Consider the following 15,903-nt stretch of genomic DNA (forward strand, 5'->3'; position numbering starts at 1 on the left):
TTGCACCAGCTACATATAACTTCTGTCTTAAGTTAGGGTTTAGAGTCCACACTAAACCAAACATGGAGACCTGTCATTGTTTGGTTGCACTGCCAGGTGTAAGGTTCCCGTTAACTGTTAGAGCTCGACGTCCCAACTAACCAAAATATTGCGTCAGAAGTTTAATCTTAACTGCATGAGAATAAAGTGTTTTTATGAATGTGGTGTTTGTCAGTGTTTTTGCTTAATTCTCTCTGAACAACGGCTGAAAATAACTGAAGTTAATCGACAAATAACAACCAAAAAAAAGAGCGTTATGATTAGGTGATAAGTAAAGTCTAAGACCTTGATCTACAGCTAGTGTACAAACTTTTAAATGTTTAACTAAAGCATAATGTCATTTTAAAGTTTCTCTATAATTTGGGAAGTTTAAATTATCTCCGGTTACGCTCATGGAAAAAGCGGGAGTATAAATCAAAGTCAGCATCCATTTCTGAGGGATGAAATCCATCGTGGAGAATGCAATTACGTTCAAACCAGGCGACAGTATGTTTGTACTTATGAATAGCTGGTGCTACACTGGGTTCCCTCGGTTACCACTCTACGGCTAATGCTCAACACTTAATGCTGCACCAAACTACAGCAAGCTTATCAAACGACTGTTAATTATTAAGATACACGCTTTAAAATTCAGCAATCTAGTAGATTTAAAAACTGCTCAGATAATGTACAAGGCACACAATCATTTGCTTCCCAACAGTATTCAGAGGTTTTTTGAAACTAGAGAGAGCCGGTATGAACTAAGGGGAATAGGAACAGAAGTGATGCTAATAAGAAGTGTGCTGGATGAAGAAGTGGATGAGCAATACTTACCTCTCTAGTGACCTGGTAGACCATGATCTCAGTAACCAATCAGGCGGCCAACGGCTTCAGGTGAGATCTATCTGTAATTCAGATGTTTTCCAGGAGAATCCTGGGAGAACAAATATTGTTGATGACATTGTTGTTAGAGAAGGTGATTCTGTGAGAAGATAAAGTTACAGGATCCCTGAGCGCCTGCTGGCGGGAGGGAGGTTAACCTGATGCCTTCCCTGGGGATCATCGAGGCTTCAAAGAGCTAGTGGTGTAACCCAATGGTGCTTGTACCAAAGAAGGCTGGAAGCATAAGGTTCTGCATTGATTTCAGGTACCTGAACTTAATTTCTCTCTTTGATTCCTATCCAACACCAATAATGTATGAACTGCTTGAAAGGCATAATACTTGACCACAATAGATCTCTGCAAAGGTTATTGGCAGATTCCTCTCACCGATCGGTCACAGGAGCTGACAGCCTTCAGGACACCATGGGGCCCTTTCCATTTCACAGTAATACCATTTGAGTTTCACAGCGCTCCAGCAACTTTCCAGAGACTCATGGACCAGGTAATTTGTTATTTCTCTGGTTTTGCTGCAGCATATCTAGATGACATTGTCATTTACAGTAACACGTGGGAGGAACACCTGCAAGCTGTCTTGGATCGCCTTCATTCTGCCCGGCTGACTGTCATCCTATCGAAGTACCTAGGCCACGTCATCTTCTACAAACAAGGAAGCAGCTCTGATCTTTTTTGGGCTATCAGGCTTCTATCACCGCTTCATACCCAATTTCTCCAACAGGGCAGCTCTTCTCACAGACTTGACTAGATCCCGGAGTCCCAATCAGATCCAGTGGACAGAGACGGCAGTGGCAGCTTTCAGTGATATCCAGCAATCACTAAGTAAGCAACCTCTTCTGTACAGCCCAAACTTTGACGAACATTTTCTTCTGCAAACTGATGCTTCTGACCGGGCTTTGGGAGCTGTGTTACTCCAGGGACTTCAGGATGATCAGCATCAGCCGGAAACTGTTCCCCAGAGAGGTTCAATATTTGACGGTGGAGAAGGAGATTTAAATTTTTGTTTAAAAAAATGGTGTTTAACAAATATAAAAGGTCGGTTTCATTATTTTTTGTGAGTGTGACTTCTGTTTTGTTTTTTTGTTTGTTTCATTTGTTTTGTTTTGAAATAAATTCTTGGAACAAATTTTGTTCTGATATGTTTTGTTTTCTTGTAACCAAACTAGTAGTGTCTTAAATAATAAGATTTGTAAAAAGGGTATATATGTTTTTTTCTTGTGACTGAAATAAATTATTACTACTACTAATACTAGTACTTAATAACTATCCTCAGTCAAGACCGAAAACACCTCGACCTAAACTTAAAAAAACACCCACTGCAAATCAACTTCAGAGCCTGACGCTAGGCATCCCTGAGAGTCTACAGACTTCATGGAGGCTCCCTCATTTACACAGATGTGAATTCTGGTCTGTAACTTTTTTTGTTGGCGGATTAACAATGTCAGAGGAGCAATGTCGTCCCCCTAGCCTGTGTTTGTACCCTGTTATACACAACAGTAAGACGGTAAAATAGCACAACAAATTAACCCAAAATGGGTTGTATGCATGGGTCTACTGTCTACCCCTATGCTAGCTGATCTGTAAGGTGCCATCCTGCAGAAGGCCGTATTGCTTTTGTTGCACCCTTGAAATGAACTCAGAACTCGTCCATCTTCACTTTAAGCAACTTTTATTAAAGAACTGCCCACAGCTTTACACAAGCTTCATATTTTCAGTCTACACACACCTCTGTGTCTTCTTCCCAGAGCCTCCCTTAAAGGGCCAGTGTCTTAATCTTAAAAGGTAGATAAAACACAGTATTTACTGTTTATAACTTTGTTCTCTTTCACTAATGATCTTACAAATATAAATTAACTTAAATACTTCTGGAAATTAAATTAATTTAACTAGACACACATATAACAAAATGACAGAAGAAAACATGAAAATATGAAAAAGCATTTTCAGCATGTTACACTTTGATGCTGAAAACCTGATTCAACTGTTTCATTGAGAGACTTCACCGCTGTAGAAAAAGCTCATTATTTTACACCTCAGAGGGAATAAGTTAAATCTTAAATGAAGCATGTGTCCAGTGTCCTCACAGTCTCGTTCCTTGTTGTACTGAGCATGCTCTGTTTACTCCAGCTGATCAAATAAATATGAAGAGAACAGCAGGAACATCAGCGCCAGAAACTCAAAAAAATCTCCCGAGTTGCTCCGTCCAGATGTTTATTAATCTGACTTCATGTAACCAAAGTGCAACATCAGAATGAAAACAAGTTACGCAAGAAACTCGATTATAACTGACCCATCGATACCAAACAAGAGGGAGCAGGAGGAGATGAAGACTTGAGAGAGAGAGCACCTCCTCTTCCTCCTCAACCCTCCTCCTCCTAACACCTCCTCCTCCTCCTCTTCCTCCTCAACCCTCCTCCTCCTAACACCTCCTCCTCCTCCTCTTCCTCCTCCTCCTCAACCCTCCTCCTCCTAACACCTCCTCCTCTTCCTCCTCAACCCTCCTCCTCCTAACACCTCCTCCTCTTCCTCTTCCTCCTCAACCCTCCTCCTCCTAACACCTCCTCCTCCTCCTAACACCTCCTCCTCCTCCTCTTCCTCCTCCTCTTCCTCCTCAACCCTCCTCCTCCCATCCTCATCTTCTTCCTCCTTCTCTTCCTCCTCCTCCTCCTTCTCTTCCTCCTCCTCCTCTTCCTCCTCCTTCTCTCCCTCCTCCTCCTCTTCCTCCTCCTTCTCTTCCTCCTCCTCCTCTTCCTCCTCCTTCTGTCCCTCCTCCTCCTCTTCCTCCTCCTCCTCCTCTTCCTCCTCCTCCTCCTGCTCTTCCTCCTCCTCCTCCTCTTCCTCCTCCTCCTTCTCTCCCTCCTTCTCCTCTTCCTCTCCCTCCTCCTCCTTCTCCTCTTCCTCCTCTCCCTCTTCCTCCTCCTTCTCTCCCTCCTCCTTCTCTCCTCCTCCTCCTCCTCTTCCTCCTCTTCCTCTCCCTCCTCCTCCTTCTCCTCTTCCTCCTCTCCCTCTTCCTCCTCCTTCTCTCCCTCCTCCTTCTCTCCTCCTTCTCTCCCTCCTCCTTCCCCTCTTCCTCTCCCTCCTCCTCCTTCTCCTCTTCCTCCTCTCCCTCTTCCTCCTCCTTCTCTCCCTCCTCCTTCTCTCCTCCTCCTCCTCCTCTTCCTCCTCCTCCTCCTCCTTCTCTCCTCCTCCTCTTCCTCCTCCTCCTCCTCTCCCTCCGCTTCCTCTTCCTCCTCCTCCTCTTCCTCCTCCTTCTCTCCTCCTCCTCTTCCTCCTACTCCTCCTCCTCCTTCTCTCCCTCCTCCTTCTCTCCTCCTTCTCTCCTCCTTCTCTCCCTCCTCCTCCTTCTCTCCTCCTTCTCTCCCTCCTCCTCCTCCTCCTCTTCCTCCTCCTCCTCTCCCTCCTCTTCCTCTTCCTCCTCTTCCTCTTCCTCCTCCTTCTCTCCTCCTCCTCTTCCTCCTACTCCTCCTCATCCTTCTCTCCCTCCTCCTTCTCTCCTCCTTCTCTCCTCCTTCTCTCCCTCCTCCTCCTTCTCTCCTCCTTCTCTCCCTCCTCCTCCTCCTCTTCCTCCTCCTCCTCCTCTCCCTCCTCTTCCTCTTCCTCCTCTTCCTCCTCCTTCTCTCCTCCTCCTCTTCCTCCTACTCCTCCTCCTCCTTCTCTCCCTCCTCCTTCTCTCCTCCTTCTCTCCTCCTTCTCTCCCTCCTCCTCCTTCTCTCCTCCTCCTCCTCTTCCTCCTCCTTCTCTCCTCCTTCTCTCCTCCTCCTCCTCTTCCTCCTCCTCCTCCTCCTCCTCCTTCTCTCCTCCTTCTCTCCTCCTCCTCTTCCTCCTCCTTCTCTCCTCCTCCTCCTCCTCCTCCTTCTCTCCTCCTCCTCCTCCTCCTTCTCTCCTCCTCCTCTTCCTCCTCCTCCTCCTCCTCCTTCTCTCCTTCTCTCCTCCTCCTTCTCTCCTCCTCCTCCTCTTCCTCCTCCTTCTCTCCTCCTTCTCTCCTCCTCCTCCTCTTCCTCCTCCTCCTCCTCCTCCTTCTCTCCTCCTTCTCTCCTCCTCCTCTTCCTCCTCCTTCTCTCCTCCTCCTCCTCCTCCTCCTCCTCCTCCTCCTCTTCCTCCTCCTCCTCCTCCTCCTCTTCCTCCTCCTTCTCTCCTCCTCCTCCTCCTCCTCCTCCTCCTCTTCCTCCTCCTCCTCCTCCTCCTCCTCTTCCTCCTCCTTCTCTCCCTCCTCTTCCTCCTCCTCCTCTTCCTCCTCCTCCTCTTCCTCCCCATCCTCCTCTTCCTCCTCCTCCTTCTCCTCCTCTTCCTCCTGCTCCTCCTCCCCCTCCTTCTCTTCCTCCTCTTCCTCCTCCTCCTCCTCCTCTCCTCCTTTTCTCCCTCCTCCTCCTCCATCTCCTCCTCCTCCTCTTCCTCCTCCTCCTCCTCCCCCTCCTTCTCTTCCTCCCCCTCCTCTTCCTCCTCCTCCTCCTCCCCCTCCTTCTCTTCCTCCCCCTCCTCCTCCTCTTCCTCCTTCTCTCCCTCCTCTTCCTCCCCATCCTCCTCTTCCTCCTCCTCCTTCTCTCCCTCCTCCTTCTCTCCTCCTCTTCCTCCTCTTCCTCCTCCTCTTCCTCCTCCTCCTCCTCCTTCTCTCCTCCTCTTACTCCTCCTCCTTCTCTCCTCCTCTTCCTCCTCCTCCTCCTTCTCTCCTCCTCTTCCTCCTCCTCCTCCTTCTCTCCTCCTCTTCCTCCTCCTCCTCCTCCTCTTCCTCCTCCTCCTCCTCCTCTTCCTCCTCCTTCTCTCCTCCTCTTCCTCCTCCTCCTCCTCCTCCTCCTCCTCCTCCTTCTCTCCTCCTCTTCCTCCTCCTCCTCCTCTTCTTCCTCCTCCTCCTCTTCCTCCTCCTCCTCCTCCTCCTTCTCTCCTCCTCTTCCTCCTCCTCCTCCTCTTCCTCCTCCTCCTCCTCCTCCTCCTTCTCTCCTCCTCTTCCTCCTCCTCCTCCTCCTCCTCTTCCTCCTCCTTCTCTCCTCCTCCTCCTCCTCCTCCTCCTCCTCCTCCTTCTCTCCTCCTTCTCTCCTCCTCCTCTTCCTCCTCCTTCTCTCCTCCTCCTCCTCCTCCTCCTCCTCCTTCTCTCCTCCTCCTCCTCCTCCTTCTCTCCTCCTCCTCTTCCTCCTCCTCCTCCTCCTCCTCCTTCTCTCCTTCTCTCCTCCTCCTCCTCCTCCTCCTCCTCCTTCTCTCCTCCTCCTCCTCTTCCTCCTCCTTCTCTCCTCCTTCTCTCCTCCTCCTCCTCCTCTTCCTCCTCCTCCTCCTTCTCTCCTCCTTCTCTCCTCCTCCTCTTCCTCCTCCTTCTCTCCTCCTCCTCCTCCTCCTCCTCCTCCTCCTCCTCCTCTTCCTCCTCCTCCTCCTCCTCCTTCTCTCCTCCTCCTCCTGTAACTATAGAGTTGATTATATTGATGTTGATCAGAATGTAAATGAAGTTCTGTGTTAAAGTGTTTTATTGTTCCTTCAGTGTTATAAAGATGTTTACAGTTTCTGAAAATAGGATGTCAGCGCAGGGATGATGTGACAGCCTTCACTCACTTCCTGATGATGATTATTCACCAGCGTCACAGACTTACAGACAGACTGACTGTCTGGCTCGGGGCGTTTACGAGGATATAATGTTCTTTCAGCCATTAGCAGGAAATCACAGCATTGTTTAGTTTGTTAAGAGTGATCCATCATGCAGCAGAGTAAAGGCTCGTCTCTCTCTGACAAGCACGGAGCATGAAGAGGAAAACGGGGGGGAGATATGGAAGGAATTTGTTTTGATGAGAGAGAGAGGACAGTGACCATCAAACCACGAGCGGAACACATGGACCTGAACTGAAGTAACCTCGACACGGCGAGAAAGAAAGGAAAGCGACAGACGAGGAAAGAGGACAGGGAAGTACAAGAGAAAGAGCAGGAAAGGAAAGGAAAGGAGGAGTCTTCCCAGGATGAGAGCTGTGATGGCTGGAATTCTTTGGACAGGGACAGGAAGCAGCGTGCAGGGGGGCTTCAAGTGTGTGTGTGTGTGTGTGTGTGTGTGTGTGTGTGTGTGTGTGTTTGCCAATTAGGTTCACATGGGAACTGCAGACTTGACAATCCCAGACTCTTAGCCTGACAGGGATAAACACTGTTATCCCTGTACACACACACACACACACACACACTCTTACACACACACACACACACACACACACACACACACACACACACACACACTCTTACACACACACACACACACACACACTCTTACACACACACACTCTTACACACACACACACACACACACACACACTCTTACACACACACACTCTTACACACACACACACACACACACACACACTCTTACACACACACACTCTTACACACACACACACACACGTAAAAGAAACTCAACAGGCCACATGTGCTTTTCCTGAACATTTGTTTTTGTCCTCAGTGAGTCCATGTCCCCTCTAATGACATAACAGGCTTCAGACCACACTTGAGGTCTTTCACATGTCGTTTCCTAAATCCAGATGCCCACAAAAAGTTGATTCATCACATTTCATAATCCCTGTGTTACTCAAAACGAGTCTCTCCAGCTGCCAGGAAGACTTATGACGTTAATAAAACCCTCAGATATGAAGCTTAGGATCTCCCAAACAGGTCGAGTTCACTGACCCTCTGGGTGCCGGAGGATGCTCTGGGGTGTCATAATGGGGTGGTGGTGGTGGTGGTGGTGGGACGTTGTGTTTCTGGACACCTGGTGAATACAACTCCACTATTCATTCTTCTGTCTGCTCTGTTTTTTCTTCTCTAACATCCTCTGTGAGAGATTTCTGACTTCTCGGCTTCTTAAAGCTCCACTACGTTCACTAGAGAGTTGCTAATGTCGTCTTTTCTGCTAGTGGCTGGATGGACTAAGGATGTGGTTGAGGGGGCAACCATGTAACAGGCAAAAGCGCACCAGCAGCAGCATGCGGTATGATCGAGTGTGCAACATGTAGGTCAGCTTATATGTCACTGAATCAGGGTTTCTTCTCCACCAGACGGGCATTTGAAGGTCACATTTTTCAAGGTTTATCCGGGATATCAGCATGCCAGTAGACAAATCTATTTAAGATAATCAAAAGTGTTTCTGACTTCTGCTGAGTCATGCATCCTTTCATTCTTAAAATATACTCTGGAGGAGACCGTCAGCTGATTTTGTGATGAGTGCACAAAGTCAGCCTGTCTGCTAAGTTTTATTTAATGTTGGCTAAAAGAGGCGAGAGCTGAATTTAATAAATCCGTCTTCTTGTTTCAGTGAAGTGTTGAAAGATATAAAAAACACATGCAAGTTTTAACCACAGTACAGGGTGCTTTCTTTACCAGAGATGAACTGCATGAAGTATTTTATCACACATATGGTTCCTCCAGTCAGTCCCCTCTGAGGTTCACATTGACACTGTCGAGTAATAATTCAAAAATACAGACGGTTTGAATTTGAACATAAATGTTGGTTTGATTGGAGAAGACTGATCAGAGAAGAATATTGACAATGAGAAGACCACCAGCACACACAAAGACCCACACATACTGTACAGTCATACACACAGACACTGAATTGTGTGACGGTTCAGCAGAGACTTATAGGAACACACACACACACACACACACACACACACACTAAAGCATGTGGCTGCCACAAAGGCCCCTGTCACATGTTGAGCAGATACATACCAACACGGTGATGTCAGTTTGTTCATCTCAACCTCAGACTGCTGATCTATTCATCAGAAACTCTGCAGCTGAAGGACCAACGCGTCCAAGTCTTTTTTTTCCCCGTCTATCTGACGCTCACGGTTGGTAAACTCAGACTTCTGTCTCAGACACTGAAAATGTTTTGCTCTTTAAATTGTTAAACACACCGGAGTATTTACATATATTCTGAGATGATTAGTTTCATATAGTTTAAGGCGCCAGGTGGGAGGAGTTTAAACAGAAAGTCATGATAATTCTCCTTGAAGTGAAACTTGGGCTGCAGGAGAGGAGGTCAGTGGATTGGGCAGAAGCTGTCAAGCCTTCCTTTAGAAATGATATAATTTATATTAAAGGCCAAAATTTAAAAACATTTAAAAATATACAGAGAACCTTTATTAATCAGGTCAAGGATCTAAATCTGTGGTTCCTAACTTTTTGTGGCCCGTGACCTCGCTTTGGCTCTGGCGACGCCAAACATCTAAAACACATCCAGCTTTTGATAAAAAGCTTGTTTTTAATCATGAAGTAGTCAATTTGAATCTGTAAGTGTTTACAAGGTCAAACTAAAACATCTCTTCTGTCCCTGAAGATGAAATCTGTGGAAGGTGTTTCTGCAGACAGACTGACTTCAGGAGTTGTTTCACTATCACACAGATATGAAACATTTACTGCAGACAGAAATATCTGAATACAAGCTGATGTTTTAGGGGCAGGAAGCACAATAAGATTAGAGTATGCATGAAGGCGGGATAACGAGCTGAATAAAGCAGAATGCTACTCTCTGTTTAACATTAACTTTCTGTATCACTCCATCAGGTGTACCGGCAGAATCCTGGCTCACTATCAGGTCTCTCTTGAGAACCCGGTCACATCACTGTCCAAACACTGAGGAGGTTAAAGTCTGTCACCTACAGGCAGGTGCGCCACCAGGACCTCCAGGCCCCATGAAAAGATATCACATTGGGTAAATACTGACGCTGTCATAGTGAGGCCCCTGTCAGTCATGGGCCCTTAGAATCTTCTTAAAGGCTTTATATGTGATTTTTTTGATCCAGCATGTGTCGCCCTTGAGCACCAGCATGAAACCAAAACAACTTGCGCTGCATTGTTGTGTTAGCATGCTAATGCTAGCGATCTTTATTATGCTCGTATCTTCACACTGCATGTAAATTTACCTGAAATGAGCGTGATCTAGAAACACAGTTAAGCAGTGAGTACAGTATGTTATTCTTCTTTTCTCTAGTCCCTCAATTAAACAACTTTTATACGTGAGGGGAGGAGTCAGCCGGCCGTCCTGGCGATGTAAACAAAGTGCAGATAGGACTCTGAAAACTCTGAAAACATCACAGACAGTGGGACTCGGGTGTTACACCCATTGTAGACAGTCATGACTCACAGAGTTATTTTCAGAGGATATACTTGATTTATATTATATTTAAGTGTGAAAAATCACATATTAAGCCTTTAACCCCCCCCCCCCCCCCCTTATGCCGCCCCTGCCTATAGGAGTAATTATCTGTCAACATGGTAAAGGTTTCATATCATAGTTACTGTTTTTCAGCGTGTAAAAGTCCAAACACTAAAAGTCACATTTGATTAAATCAATCAGATATTAATGGGAATTCATGCTTCAGGATTTGTGAAATGGATAGAAGCAGATTTTCTCAGTTCAGTTGATTCATTTGGGAGACGCTCAGACTTTGTGTCTTAACAATGACACAGTAGCTGACATTTAAGGTATTCTCCCTCAATAAGCACTTTCTACTGATCAACTATCGGGTCACATCACAGAGGGTGTGGCCTGTGTGCAGTGTTTTATCTGTGTGGTGCAGCACTCACAGCTCTTAAACAAGGTGATAACATTACTCAAACATTTTGCAGATATCACACAGCAAATGAAACCAAACATAAGATGTATGTTCAAACGCCAATGAGGAGATTTTTCTGTCAATTGAAGGCACACTTTTTAAGGATTTCTTCTCTCGCAATATAATAAGACAAATTGGAAAAAAAGGGAGCCAGCAGGAATTTACATTTGTGCACATTTTTGGCATCTAACGGACGCTCTTATCCGGAGCAGTTTATAACAAGCAGCTCACAAAGAAGAGGCGGACAGACAGACTCCCAGACTGGAGAGTGTGGGCGCCGCAGAGGGAAGACTATAACAGGAAAACTAAATGTTTATTACTTTCATTCTCTGTTTGACGCAGATAATGACAAAAGCTGAGCTGTCGCTGAATGCTGATTAATTGTTTTTGAGTTAAGAAGGTTTTTTAAAGTAAGAGCCAGCCCTCTGGATGGAATAAATATCCATCATTTCCTTAATCCTGGTGTTGTGCTCTCTGTTCACTGCAGCTTGTGGGAACCGTTTTTTCAGTCATTTGGTGTTAATGAAGCATTTATTCCCAGGATAAAGAGACAGACAAGCAGACACTGAACGTCTCTAGAATCTAAACTGAAGGTTCAGTCGAGTTTGTTCACACACACAGCACCCCCACAGGCCGCAGAAGCAGCACTGCAGCTGACATGTCGTCAATCTCCAAATCCCGGCCCAAGTCGTCCTCTAAGAGGATCGGATCTTCTAAATATACACTCTCCACAGGTAGGCTCCCTGAGGAAGGCGCTAAGCAGATTACCGATAAAAGATACAGTGACCACACAACTCTGCAGGGAGTCGAGGAAACTCTGAGAAAAAACATCAGGACTGAAATAGAGTTGGAAAACAGAAAAAGAGCCCCAGATGTATTTTTAAATCACGGCTACGTTTTGATCACGCACTCACAGATTTAGTTTCATGAGGGTCTAAATATCACAAAAAGATAAGACACTGCTGGCATAGAGTTTAAAGATGTTGCAGGTTGTTCACTTTAAATCAGAGACACAAAAGATGTAGAATTGAAGAATTGTAGTGTTCAAGAAATGCTCAGCGGTTGTGTTTTGCTGATAACAGAGATAAAGAGTCACAAATGATGATGGACATATAATGACTGTCTCACTTAAGATAAGATTTTAAACACTAGATGAGATAACACTTGTGTTTCCCCCTGAGGGAATGTAGCGGTGCAACAGTTTTAAAACAAAGTAGGAAGAGTGCAAATGTATGGAAGCGACTAGTGATCAGAATTCAAATGATAAAGCTAATTTGAAAATGAAAATGCTTTTTATTTTTCAGAATATGAGTGTATTATCTGACTCAAAAATAAAATGATGACTCATTTATCTAACTTGCATTTTAGTTTTCAACTTCAAAAATGCACATTCTTTGACTCAATTAAAATGAAAAAGAAAATAACATTTGCTTTTTCAATTTAAAAAAATGCCACGCTAAATTTGTATCATAATTCAAATGAAAATGATCATTCCAAAATGAAAATACAGAAACAGAAATGCGTTGTAATTTTCAGATTATAGGTGCATTATTTGACCTATATTTAAAATGAATATTCAGTCATCCAGTTTGCATTATACTTTTACTCTCTATGTCTGCATATTGTATGACATCATTCAAATGAAAACTAAAAGGTCTTTGGCTTTTCATTTTCAAACTTGACGAGCTAAAAAGTTCTCATAATTCAAACCAACTCGAAAATGAAATGGCAAAGTGGACGACGCAGGAAAGTGACATCAGACAAATGTAAGTCTATGATATGAAATGAGAAAATCAAAAAGGTTAAATGTATTCCAGGGTCTGAAAATGAAACAGATTATGATCAGATCATAAATATTATGCTGATTAATTTGTCAATCCAAACAGTTATGGATTGGATGCAGTAGCTCAGTCTGTCTGGATTTGTGTGTGTGTGTGTGTGTGTGTGTGTGTGTGTGTGTGTGGGTATGATTGCTCTACATGCTGAAAGCTGTGTGTGTGTGTAGGTGCTTTATAATTTGTTCCGAGCATTATTTCCTGAACCACTGTGTTTGAACGTCTGTGACTCATTGGATAAAAAAGCTCAAAATAAACCAGTGTAATAAAGCATGAATAAAATGACAGTTTAAAACAACAAATGTTTTATTTCTGAGAGTTGTTTTATTTGCTTTTGTGCCCGATGTGAAGAATCTAACCCCTATGCCCCGTGGGAAAACTTCAGGTCGAGACGAAACCACTTCCCTTTTGACAAATTTCAACAGAGCTGATGGTTGAATCCACACAGATAATTATGGGTGTCTGCAGGATTTGTGTGTAAGTGTGTGTCTAAGTGTGTGTGTGTGTGTCTCAGGTAACTGTGGGAAACAAAATGATTCATGCAGCAGCTCCAGTATGAGGAAAGACCTGCACCACAGGACCATGACCTCAGCTTTTATCACTCATTAGCTGTTTTGACAGGAAAAAAAAAAGTAGACACGCCCCCCTTCCAGCTAACTCTGCACTCAACAGGTGGAGGTCACATAGGATCGGAAATCTGAGCAGCATTCCCAGCAACATAGTGATCAGATGATGTTCAAAGGAGCTCTGATTGAGCTTTTAATAAACTGCTCCACAGACGTTTAATAAACCATAAAACAGAGCGTCATGCAACATGTTGTAACAGACTCAAGTTTGTTTTCCTCCTGCTGTTAGCTGACATGTTGCATGTTTTATTGCTGTTATGATTATCTTACATCATGCCACACTTGAAGGGCTGCTCAGGGATTTTCAGCAGCTTTAATCGTGCATAAGTGACGCACAAAACATGTTGAAGAATCTGAGATAAATAGCAGCTGCTCTGAAGGTCGACAGAGGTGCTCCAAGCAGCCCCGATAGGTGTTGCCAACAAACTGGCAGCTCAGTGTGTGTGTGTGTGTGTGTGTGTGTGTGTGTGTGTGTGTGTGTGTGTGTGTGTGTGTGTGTGTGTGTGTGTGTGTGTGTGTGTGTGTGTGTGTGTGATAGGAAACCTTTGAGGTATACGGGATGAATAGTTTGTCTTCCTGGAGCCAGTGTTGCAGGATGGGAGGGGAGCAGGAAGTGAGTCACCACTAGATCGTAGCAAAACCAGGAAACAGGCTGCGTGTGCTGCTGCCGTGCTGATCCCAGAGCGTCACAGCTTCAATCACTGCCGGCTCCTAAAGATAGAGAGGAACAGTTTCAGAGTAAGATGACAGCAACACGACTGTTTATGGAGAGTGGAGAGATTCAGGAATGATTGTGTCAAAAGGTTATTTATGGTTTAACTGATGAACCAGAGAAGATCTGTAAACAGTCAAAGCAGAGAGGGGTCAGCTTAGTGACCGCAGCTCAAACCCAACCCGTCTGATTCTCCCAGTATCTTAAATAAGTGTTAGAACATGTCTGCAAGATGTGAAGATAAGATAATCCTTTATTTATCCCACAACGGGGAAATTTACATTGTTACAGCAGCAAAGAGCAAAGATTGCAAACAAAAAGTGAACACAGTACAATTTAAATAAAAAAATAAAAATTAAGAATGTACAAAAAAATAGATTTAAAAAAATAGATTTTAAAAAATAGATCAGCTGAGCTGCAGTTTTGACAAAAATGTAGTCAGAAGTCAGAGAATAAGGAAATGAACGCTGCAAAGTTTTATTTCAACTTGAAATGATGGACGACATGGAGGGTTTCACAAACACTGACATCCACATGAGACGGTTACACTGGTTAGAAAAAACAGAAAACACTGATCCTGTGCAGAAAAGCTTTAGTACCCATTATTACTTATCATAGTGTGTTTCACACCTTGTATGTTCTGCTGTTATCAGTGAAAGTATCCAACATGATGAGCGGGAGCAGTGGTGACTGTAGAGTCTGGTGGTCTCCCTCCATCCAGCGTGCATCTCTATGATAGAAGTAATCATTTCATTCCTCTTCATTTTTCCTTCAGTGACAAACTTTTTCCACAGTAACGATGCAACAAGATGCTGTCAGGTTTCCTACTGTCAAAGCAAACTTTGCACATTTTGTGCCCCTGCTGTGGTTTACAGTTTGTCAGCCCTTGGGGGCCCCCTACTGGCCTACATGGGCCCTCAGGCATTTAGCCCGCTTTGCCTGTTGACGAGCAAGCGTCTCTGAGTGAGAGGTGAGAGGTGTGGACAAAAGGTCTGTGTGTTTGCAATGCGGCAAATATCAAGATGCTTTGATTAGGAGTTTAAAAAAAAAAAACTTTCACTTCAAAGATAATTTCACCATATGCATCAAATCTCAGGCAAAAAGAAATATGGACTATGGACTATTACTCCACTAAAACTGTGCAATCTGATGAAAACTGGACAATATCTATACATAACCGTGCAATATCTACGCATGTTAATTCATCAGTGTATATTCATATTTGTAAATATTGTTTATATTCTCAAATACCTGTGCTTGAACATAGCTTATTTCTTATTAATACTTTATTATTGCTTTCACTTGGTACTTATGCTTATTATATTGTTATTACTATTTTTTTATTTTATTTTATATTGTGAACTTATCTGTACTTCCTACTGATTTTTGGTGTTATGAGCAAGGGTGATGGGATTAATAAAGTATTTCTGATTCTGATTCTGATAACTTTTTGGATAAAAACAAATGAATGGGGTCTTCATGAGTATTCATCATAGTCTCAGCAGTCTGAGTGTCTGTTGAGTGTGCTGTAGTCTTTTTCACTCTGAGCAAAGAAGTTATCATTTACAAGATAAATATGACCATCAATACAGTATCATAAAATGCATCACATACTAGCATGCATCAATATTTACTCCTCTGCTACATTGGGTCTTGTATATAAAACAGTCTATATATGGACTGTAAATATTAATGGACCCAGTCTGAGTGACGTCACCCGTCTGTTCCTGCAGGGGGCGCTGGAGGCTCATCAGCAGCAGCCGCCATGTTGGAAATCCTGCCTCAGACTAACTTTCAGTCAACCTAAAGACAGACTGAGAGCTGGAGCTGAGGCGGGTTTTAACCCCCCGACAAACCCTTACATTGCACGCAACTGTCAATCAGGTCAGCTACAGGTCTAATTATGGATAACACTTATCGTTCATTAAATCAAATATAATTCAAATATAATTCACTCCCATACATGTGTGACGTGAGCTAATCAGACCTTTTTGGTTTTTTTGTACCAGGCTGTAAACATGTTAATTTCTGCTGTAAAAACTACTTTTTTGGATGTGGTGTGTATGTGACTCTTGGAGCCAGCCTCTAGTGGACACTCGACAAACTGCAGGATTTTGCACTTTAGCATGGGCTTCATTTTCAACACCGGAGGTTGCTGCTTCCTTTATAACTTGAATACAGATTGAATAAGTAAGAATGCGATTAGTCTCAGCTGCTCAAATGAAATACAGAAAAGAGTG

At 44.1% G+C, this 15,903-nt stretch overlaps 1 pseudogene; it reads right to left on the reverse strand.

Annotated features, from left to right (window-relative positions):
- Positions 1-3,498: 3,498 nt before the first annotated feature.
- LOC132979900 (cilia- and flagella-associated protein 251-like) lies at positions 3,499-4,722 on the reverse strand (annotated as a pseudogene).
- Between the last annotated feature and the right edge of the window lie 11,181 nt (positions 4,723-15,903).

Source organism: Labrus mixtus, chromosome 9, assembly GCF_963584025.1.
Source record: "Labrus mixtus chromosome 9, fLabMix1.1, whole genome shotgun sequence".
NCBI classification, from domain to species: domain Eukaryota; kingdom Metazoa; phylum Chordata; class Actinopteri; order Labriformes; family Labridae; genus Labrus; species Labrus mixtus.